This window comes from Amblyomma maculatum, chromosome 2, assembly GCF_055883805.1.
Source record: "Amblyomma maculatum isolate TAMU_Amacu chromosome 2, ASM5588380v1, whole genome shotgun sequence".
In the NCBI taxonomy this organism is placed as follows: Eukaryota; Metazoa; Arthropoda; class Arachnida; order Ixodida; family Ixodidae; genus Amblyomma; species Amblyomma maculatum.
In genome coordinates this window covers 3,778,976-3,789,396 of record NC_139345.1, presented here as the reverse complement: position 1 = coordinate 3,789,396, position 10,421 = coordinate 3,778,976, and the positions used below count along the sequence as shown (strand labels likewise).

The window sequence follows — 10,421 nt, the reverse complement described above, 5'->3', positions numbered from 1 at the left end:
TTGCCGGACGTGACGTACAACTTGTTTTATGTTTTGTTTGTAAAATGTCTGCCGCTTCTCGTCGCCGTTTCTAGCGATAGACCGACAGATGGTCGCCATGTGTCGCCGGCTCCGAGTCCGTGATCGCTCGCAAGCCGGACTTGACTGTGGCGATGGTGGCGGACGGGTTTCTTGGCATCGTAGTTTGAATATCGTAGCCGAGTGGCCGTGTGTGGCCGTGTTCCCAGGCGTTCCTTTCCACTTGCTATAATACTCCTTGAGCTTCGGCCTCGCGTACTGCTGTTCGTCAAGCGGCATGCTGTGATAGCACCGTCTCCGACCTGTGGACTCTGCGACGCTAGTTCTGCAATGCGTGTCAGCCCGCCCTTGTCGATGATACATGCCTGCAGTATGTTGCAAGTAAACTGGTGTATTCAGCATTCCATATACTTACTTGCATTTCCCGAAATTTATACGAGTCACTGCTTTTGGATCATCCGAGAGTACGTATACAATCGGATGCGAAAAAACATGGAATCTCGCTGTCATTTTTATCGTTGTCCTCGACTTCGACACCACTATTTAGTAGCAGTGGTAAACTTTAATCACCTGGAAATACCAGTATAGAAAGGCCGGTTGGAGACAAAATTGCCTCTCTATCCTGGATTTCAAGAGGTCGGTTAGTGTATCCGCAGGGCAATTGTTTTGCCATTTTCGTTGCCTTTATCGGATGTACAAACACGGAATTCGGTGTCCAATTGATGCAGGCAGCTTGGCACAGCTAATCTATTATGAAGCTCCGGTGCGGTAGCCAGCCCGGGACAAACCGGGAAATAGAACCTCAACCGGGAAGGCCAGCTATTCATCACAGCTCTCAAGCGACTTGCTGCCGGCCTACTGGCCTAGTCATGCAACCGTGGAATCCAGGTATATTTTCAAGTAAACTTCTGTACTTAGGAGTGCCAGGAGGTAGACCGCCCGCGTAAAGAAAAAATGCTCTCGACATCTCCCGACGCAGTCCTGCCTCTAGTTTTGCTCCTAAAGTTAAAGGCTCGAAGCGCAAGCTGTGAAAGTCCTGCTATTTTTGCACAGTATTTATCTTCCAGCTGCTCTAGCTCTAGACAGTTCTTGTATCTAATTCCTGTATTTTTTTTTTATTTTTTTGTCTCAGAAAACATCCCACGACGTCCTATTCGATCGATGTTATTTCTACCTGCCCTGTTGTGCTTATCATTGTAGACAAGCATGTAGACTAGTGTTAAAACAATAAACAGTGCTGCGTTCGTGATTCCATCTTTGTCCAGTCATCGCCCTTGCGACTAGTTGCAGCATGCACCAAAAACAAAGTTTGCCAAGTAATTATTTCCTCTGCCTTAGGGAAAAAAGGCCAGCTGTGAAAGCTGCAAAGAATGGACTGATATCCCTTCATATTTTATCACACAATCATGCTAATGATGTGTTGCATCTTCAAAGATCTAAGCAGTCTGCTTGCCAGCGCAAGACGGAACATTTATTGCGGACTGCATATTAGTTGTGTAGTGTCAAAATGCACACATGCATCTCGATTTCAGGTCATACAATACCCTCGGGTGGTCACAAAATACTCCATATGTCATGATAGCCAACTGCAGCTATGGGATAAAAAAGGTATATGGACATAAATCATTGCAAGAGTAACAAAACTGCGTAAATTTGCAGTTAAAAATATTAAACACTACACAGCGAAAGTAGTTTTGCTAGAACCATTGCTGTGACTGACATGGCAAACAGTGCTTGTTGCCTTTAGTGATGTGTTGAGCACAAGGCCTGCATGGAGATTTTAATCCTGTCCGTTAGGCGGAGTTATGTCCTGTTTTTGTTGTGTTGTCATGCATGCAGGCCAAGGTAATGCCATATGGTCCTTGGTTCCAACGCTGCAATTCTGAAAAAGTGACTGCCAACACAGGTCCGATGTACACCGTCCTACTGCTGACCGTGTATATTCCTAAGTGATGTCCAAGTCTTGGGCAGACACTAATCGACGCAGCTCACAAAGAAACATTCCTGCCAAGGTGGTTGCTTACCATAATAAAAACCACATGCCATAGCTGCCATTCATGGCAGCCCAGAAGTAATGAAGTGCTGACGAAACATATTTCAGATGTTCACTGAGTTTACACAAGAGGGAGTTGTTAATATGGTTAATTAGTCACCAGTGAAATTTACACTGTATTTATTTTGTTAAACAAAGCTCCTTTTGTGGAGTAAAACAAGCTAAAATTAGCCACAGGCACAAAGTAGGCAAATGGCAGTACATATTGAAATACTTATTGTGAATTGTGTTTTATTGTCGGATTCCTTTGAAGGGACACTAAGGAGGATGGAAAGCAGTTTTCCTGTATCGCTAAGATACAGTGTTCTAATCTTAAAGAGACCACACGAGTCGCTTTGGGATGTTAAACCCCACAAACCATTAAAGAGACCACTTAAAATGAAAGCAGAGGTTTTAAAAGGATGGAAAGACCAAGAAACAGAATAAAGATGCTGCCATTACCGGCCAATTTTGCAAGTAAAATGCATGCTTCCACACAGAAGTTTTGGTGCAGATTACTGCAAGATATATTGTGTCGTGAGCCACTCTAATGTGGCAGTGACACGTCCTTTTCAGCAAGGTCATCATGAATCGACTCATGGGAAGGCTTCCAATTTAAATTTTCTCACCAATAAATTCTATATGCCACAAATGCTGCCGGACAACACAGCCATAATGAGAGAAATAATCAAATATTTACTGAGACCAATGACTCAATGGAGTTGTCCTCAGTGTCACTTTAAAAGGGTGAACTGAAGCATTCAAGCAAAGTATGCACTGATGCATGTGAGAAAATATTCTGAGGTAACACAATCTTTGCTCCAACAGAAGACTCGCAACTTCACCACAAAGAGGAAAAACAGCTGCCCAGGTACACTGGTACAGCACATACAGGAATCGCAATAATTAGCAGACATGCATTGCAATTCACAGAATGTCACGAAATGTGGTCGCTAGGTTAAATGTAATAGCATTAAATGTGCAAGCATATTTTGCAGATTGCCGAGATTTATTCGTTGCTTCAATTATTTATTTCATATATACGGCAACACCTTTGGTCAACAAAAAAAAGGGCGTGTAGGTGCCAGGAAAGGGGTCAGATTAGATGTGCTAGGTTTTTCTCCTGGAGGAGCAATCATTCTCCTGTAACCAGTTGACGGTGGATTCATCCAAATGTGAAGGTCCGATGTTCGACGACCCAAAAGTTACCTAAACGGGCATCTCTGCCAGCCGTCGACCAGAGCATATGCAACAGAGGTGGTCATGTGTAGCCTAAGCACGGACATCTGCACGAAAGAAGGAAAAAAAAAAAAAAAAGCTCACATTTTGGGTATCACATCAAAAATATGTGTAAGCCCACTCAGCAACCAAAAATGACATACACTGTGCATGCATACAACGCATGAATATGTCAGCGCAACTTAACAGTGTTGGCCGTTTATGTCATATCGTAATTATGGTGCAGTGAGGCTTGCTGATGAATTAAACAGGCTCTGCTCATCACAAACCTCTCAGCAGCACCTTCCCACAATCAGTGTCCTGACCTTTCAATAAGACAGCTTTCTCCTCCTCGCATTGCTAGAATGCATCAGAACGTTCTTGCTCACAGCATATAAATACGATCAATATGATAAAGCTCACCATGAATGTCATTACGGTTTCTTCCCCTCCCCCCTTATCATCTACCTGTACTGTATGCACAGCTCTCTTGACCTATCCACATCCAAATGAGAACAACTTAAGGGAATAGTGAGGGCAAAATGAACTTGGTCTATACCAATAAATTACTGTGTTCTAATAATGAAACACAGGCTTTTTCTATGGTGAAAGTTTTATAGATTACAAAAGTATGGAAACTAAAATACAGCTAAGCCACCAATGGCCACTTTTGTAAGTAAACCGCGGTGACGTTACTTAATGTTTACTCGGGCAGATCTCCAATGCACGACTACACAGCCGTTCACTACTGATTGATGATAAGTGTGTTTTGCAGCATGAGCTGCATCTCGTAAGGATTAAGGGGACTCTCCTGGAGAAATTTGTGATGGCTACATGACATTTTCTGAATTGTGACCATGTGGTCTGTGCATGTACAACAGTATGGTGCATGCGCAGAAATAAAAATTGCCTGCAAGCAAATTTCTGGTCTGAAGCCCTGAGGCACTAAAGCCACTCTCTTGTCGTCGGAGTGTGACGCCACGCACCATGTGATGGGTGCATAATAAAAAGCATATAAATGGCACACGCCTACGAATGTGATTTGAACTCATGGCAAGCTACACAGGTCAGATTCTCTGGGCGCTGCATTAAACAACTAAGCTATAGCTTCACCTTGACATTGCACGCATTATACAGCCACTTTCTCATGCTGCGCATCACTGTCTTCATCAACTTCCACTTGTGCACAGTTTAGTCACAAAGCAAGACCATGCAGACAGAAAACATTTCAACATGTGGTTACTGAAAAAAAAAAAATCGTCTAATGCTCATTTCATATGCCTTAGGGAAACCCTTCAAGGTTAAGCAGACTTGCAATAAAAAGTGATTACTCACTGCCATCCAACCGATGGCAGCCCTACAAGAAAAGATATGCAGCTTTTTCAACCAAAGAGGTTTTGATAAAGCTGCATAGCTTTCCTTTGCAGCCTTATCGCTGTGCTTTGGTGGATGCTTATGAGTAATTACTCCCTTATTCCACTAGTCTTGTAGGTCAGAGGGGAAGGGGGTAGTTTGGCAACGCTCGGGGCTTCCATCGGCCGAGTCCGTAACTCTGTCTTCTTGGGCAGCCATGCTGTGCTACAGGCCACAACAATTTTTCAGACTGTTCTACGCCATTTCTGTGAGAGCAAAGCTTACTGCCTTCTTGTCGTTGTTTTATTCGTGCTGCGAATGGGTTTTACTCTACAAGTAGTTCTTTTGGTCATTACACCACAGGTGCAAATCAAATGTTGCATTTTGATTGTTTTCGGAGTAATAAATGCACCTCTTGCTGCCAAAAATATATCAACCTACCTGGAAGAATCCACATAACGATTTTTTTTAGATGAGTAGGATGAAGCTGTCTGCAGCGTCCCTTTAGGGAAGCAGCAGTGCAAAACTTAAATGAAGGATGTAAAAGCTGAGAAGCTATGCTATATCTAATCGATAACTTAGACAAAAAAATTGAGTTGCTGCACATTAGTCCCATAGGCATCTGTACTTCGGTGAACCTCCGAAGTTTACTACTTTCTTTCTTTCTTCTTTTTTTTTTTTTTTTTTTTACATACTGCCCATCGAAATTTCTCAGCTGTGTACAGCCCAGCCAAGGAACTGAGTGAAGGCATTCCTTTCATTACAATTTCTCAAGAAATGCAACTGTGGGTGTGTTTTCTCTAATTCTGTCTGCTTTCTTACTAAACATATGAAATTTCAATTAGTACTTAGCCATACAACAAGGGGAAGTTTGCTGCTGGAGAAGAGTAAAAATACTGGCATATTTCTGTAGATCTTTCCCTGTGATGACAATAGTAACAGAATATCTGTTTTGCAGGAATTTATATTTTCTCTAAGCTGGGGACGGTGGCGGCATTGCTATGGGCAAAATATTTTTCTTAGCTGTGGTAGATATGACCAGCCTTATTTAACTAATAGCTATTTTTAAATTATTAACTGAGTGCTTTAAACTATAGCTGTAATGAAACATTATTCGTCTTATTTAAATCACCTTCAGGGGCTCCCCCACGCACTAACAGAGGAGAGGAGAGGTGTCAAAACCTGGGAGTTCACGAAGTGCTTGCAAGAGTATGGACGGAGATCTGGTTCCACCTGGAGCGGGCATGTCGCCTCTTTATCGAGCAGTTCTCGGAGCTGTGGTGTCGGCCGCCTGTTTGTCTTTTTTGTTTTTTTTTTTAAATATCTAGGTTTGGGGGTGTGACATGGATGGTATAAGTAGGATAGAACTTAAAGAAAACAGCAGTTGCTAACAATGACCAATGAATGTTTCCCGGCATGTGTTTTACTCCACTGAACGGTAAACAATCAGTTTTTGATGTGTAAGTACACCAAACAAGCAAGAAGCATTGATGGTATTCTTCAGCTGGTAATTTTGTCTGATGGTTAGCTTCTTATTTAGGTAACCAGAAAGACCTTAAACAGACTATTTTCTGTGACGAAGAAATTGTGCATGGGAGTTACTGCAGACTTAAGTTGTATCCGAGACTATAGAGGGGAAGCAGTTGTTATATTTATTTTTGTTGATGTGTCGCATAGGACAAGCAATATTTATGACTCCGACATTGATGAGAAATTGCAAATGAACACTTTACACAAGGGCAGAGGTCGTACTTATGAAAAAAAAAAAAGAAAGAAACTAAAGAACAAGGACTACATAAAATGTGTGGAGAAACTATATGGCATTTCAGGTTACTAGCAAACCTAAGAATGCTGCAAAACATGTGCGCCTTTGCACCATGATATAACAGATCAACATAAAGCTATACACGTGCAGCCTTTTATGCAATGCACACAGAAATTCCCAGTGCTCCTGCTGCTACTGGAATAAACGGTAGAATTTCACCCCTGGTGGGCACTTCACGCAGGTGCATTGAGCATCCAATGATGCAATATTGTATGCGTGACAGCCGTGAAACAGCAAGGCATAGGCTTCCACTGGGGATCACATAGCGTCGCTTCCATCTTGTGGCATGATTGTTATACTTGCACCGTGGCTCTGTCGCTTTGAAGTTAGGATTGTTATTGTATTCGCCATACTCTCTTTCATGAGGAAGTCATAGTTTCTTCCACCATAAGCCAGCTAAAGACAATGTGTCCCTTTGCATACATGCTCGTCTCCCAGCGCTATTAATAAAATTCTCAGTAGTGTGCAAAAAAAAAAAATTAACAAAATATCTTAGAAAAACAAGGGGGCTGTACATACCCCTTAGGTTGTGTGTTGGGCATCACTGCATCACTGACCTTCATTTTAATGGTGGGCTCGTTACTGCCCGCTATCTAGGCAGCGGGCAGTTACATCATCTTTTACTGTCAAGTTTCAAAGATATTCAGAGCAACATTCCTATTTCGAAAATTTACATTTTAAAATGTCCTGCCGTGTTTCTTACCCCTAAAGCTAGGTATACTTTTTTTATCTGGACGCGGAGTGTTCAGCTGCCACAAAGAAAATATAGTTGAAAAAAGTCAGCAGACTGTCCTTCAGATGTGAAGCATTTGCTACATTGTACAGAAAATGCTTTGGACTTCTGCTCACTATGCCATTTCATACACAACATGCAATGCTGCCAAAGGCAGCATGCCTGAGTACCGACTGCATTCGTGCCTGAGAAACAGTTTGTCCTACATCCAAGTCCAAAGTGCAGACATGGATCGTCCAACTGAGCTATGGAGACATCTATCTTAACACTGAGCGTATTCATCAGTGCCACCCTTGACTACAGCAACGGATGCAGAATTACCAGCATTACCGTATCTGTCATGTGGAATGTGATGAAACAGCGAAGCAGTGTGAGAACCTCCTTATAGTGCCAATGGCATCAAGACTACCAGAACAGAAGCTGTCATTAAGTTACTGGCCAGACAACAGAAAGGAAATCAGCAGCTCTTTATGTAGCCAACAGCCACTGTGACTAAACAATGTTGAGGAGAAATATGCTTCAGTAAGATGTGTTGTCGGCCTAGTTGGTGCAGTACTTCAGACATCTTATAGTAGCGCGAACAAAAACACACACAAGACAGGGTACAGGACGAGCGCTATAGAGAATGTTTTCTCTTCTTAGTTCGTAGTTCTGGTAAGTGGAGAATGAGGTGTGCATTTTTTTTTTTTTTTTACCACACAGACTATTTGAGAGAAAATAAAACAATCCTACTCACTGAAAATGAGGTTCAGTCATTTATTCGTCTTAATAAGCTTTGGCGGGTCGCGATGGTTCGGTACATACATCGCCACTAACTGCTCAGATGCTTTAAACTGAAGGAGGAGTCAAGAAAATGTGCAATAAGGAACTGTGACATCAAAGTTACACAGGCCTACGCGAATGGTATATAACACGAGCCCTTTCAAAGCAGTTATTTTCATAGCTGCAGATAAATCAGGTCATAAATGTACGGCGCTGCAGTGTTCTAAAAGGCGAGAGAATTGTTATTTTGAATCTATGGAGCACTAACCTGTAGTAGATGATTTTGGTGCACGAAATGCTGTTTTAAATACAAGAAAGGTTATACGCATATATTTCATGCAGAACTTTACAACGAACAAAACATTTTAGAAATGTTGCAAACAAGGTCCAGCCATATGTATACATTGAGCATTATCGGCAGGTGGCCAGCTTCCACGATACACACGTCTTAGGATCCGGGATTTAGAAATGGCATGAACAGTCGTTCCTTCAGGAAGAACGTTAGTCACTACTTGACTAACGTTCTTCCTGAAGGAACACCAACCGGAACGACTCCCCTTTTTATACTGGTATTTCGAGGTGATTAAAGTTTACCACTGCTACTAAATAGTGGTGTCGAAGTCGAGGACAACGATAAAAATGACAGCGAGATCCCATTCGACTACGCACTCGATCGGAGATGAGTTTGTCGCATCCCATGTGTGGCGCTACTTGCGCTGTGCACCTTACTTCCGGATGATCCAAAGGCAGTGACTCGTGTAAATTTCGGGAAATGCAAGTAAGTACTTGCGACATACTGCAGGCATGTTCCATCGACAAGAGCGGGCTGACACGCATTGCAGAACTAGCGTCGCAGAGTCCACAGGTCGGAGATGGTGCTATCTGTAACTAAGAGAACGCATGGGAATATCACAGCTTGCTGCTTGACGAACAGCAGTACGCGAGGCCGAAGCTCAAGGAGTATTATAACAAGTGGAAAGGAACACGTACGGCCATACGGCTACGATATTCAAACTACAATGCCAAGAAACCCGTCCGCCACCATCGCCACAGCCATGTCCGGCTTGCGAGCGATCACGGAGCCGGAGACACTGGCGACCAGCTATCGGCCTATCGCTTGAAACGGCGACGAGAAGCGGCAGACATTTTACAAACAAAACAAAACAAGGTACGTCACATCCGGCAAGTTATTTCTCCTCACTTCTTTCAGCTGGCGCATGCGCAGAAGCGACGGAGCATTCCAATAAAGAAGGTCTGGTGACAGATGCAAGGTGGGGCCTTGATAGACGTAAAGCATGCGTAGAGCGGCTGGAAGCTGGATGCTGGATGGGCTCGATCATCGCCTCCTCTAGAGATGCTTCTTTAGGTAATCCTCAAACATTAATAACTTTGGTTGTAGAACGGTACATTTTTAAACAACTTTTTTATTTTGATTTAGCACCATTGCGTCCCCACTCTGCTATTTTATATTAACGTATGGATGGATGGATGGATCGATGGATGGATGATAGTGGCTCTGCCCTTTGAATCGGGCGGCAGCTTGCGCTGCCTAGCCAAAAAAATTAAAAGAAATATATTTATCTCTTTCCCATTTTTAGCTTCTAATTCGCCCGTATCTGCCCCCCTCCCTTTTTTTCCTCTTTTTATTCTCTTGACTTTTTCCACCAATCCTCTAACCTCTCTTTTGTTATCAGAACGCGTTCCTCATCCATTCGTCCATCTTCCCCAGCAAATCCCAGTGCTCTCTCCAGATCTGCCGCTTTTTCCGCGGGAAGGGCAGGACGAAGTTTTTGGCACCTTAGAACAACATGTTCCGTTTTTTCCTCCTCAGTTCCGCACGCCGCGCATAATATATCTACTTCCTGAAATTTTGTCCTGTACGTTTTTGTTCTGAGGGCCCCTGTTCTAGCCTCAAACAGCAATGAGCTCCCTCGTGAGTTGTCGAATAAACTTTCTTTCTTTATATCCTGTTTTCGAGTTCTATATATACCCAATGCTGATTTTCCTTGCATTCTTTCCTTCCACATTTTCCTTTCTGCCTCCTTTACCTGCTTTTCAATGCTGCTGTTTTGCTGCGGTGTATCTCCAAACTCTAGGTACTTAAATCTGAGCTTTCGGGTTCTGTTAGTCCATTTCGTATTCAGGCTTTTCATGAAGAGGTGCTTATACATTTTTCGTGCCCACCTTGATTCCTCCATTTCGGTTAGTCCCTGATCATATTTTAGTTTGCTAATTGCCTCTCTAACCTCAAATGATGCCCAGCCCATATCTCCCTGGACTCCTTCATTAGGTGTGTTGCCATGTGCTCCCAATGCCAATCTACCTACCTTTCTCTGTCTGATTTCAAGGCCTGACTGTACTTCTGATTTCATGCACAGGACTGCATTTCCAAAAGTGAGTCCTGGTACCATAACACCCTTCCATACCCCTCTAACAACCTCATACCTGTTATAATTCCAGAGGGCCCTGTGTTTCATAAT

General features: G+C 42.9%; 1 long non-coding RNA gene across 1 annotated transcript; it reads left to right on the top strand.

The window, feature by feature from the left end:
• Window positions 1-48: 48 nt before the first annotated feature.
• LOC146197858 (uncharacterized) lies at window positions 49-1,270 on the top strand. Its single transcript, XR_014704905.1, has 2 exons — window positions 49-388; window positions 747-1,270. It is a non-coding gene; the product is annotated as an uncharacterized LOC146197858 (long non-coding RNA).
• The last annotated feature ends 9,151 nt before the right edge of the window (window positions 1,271-10,421 follow it).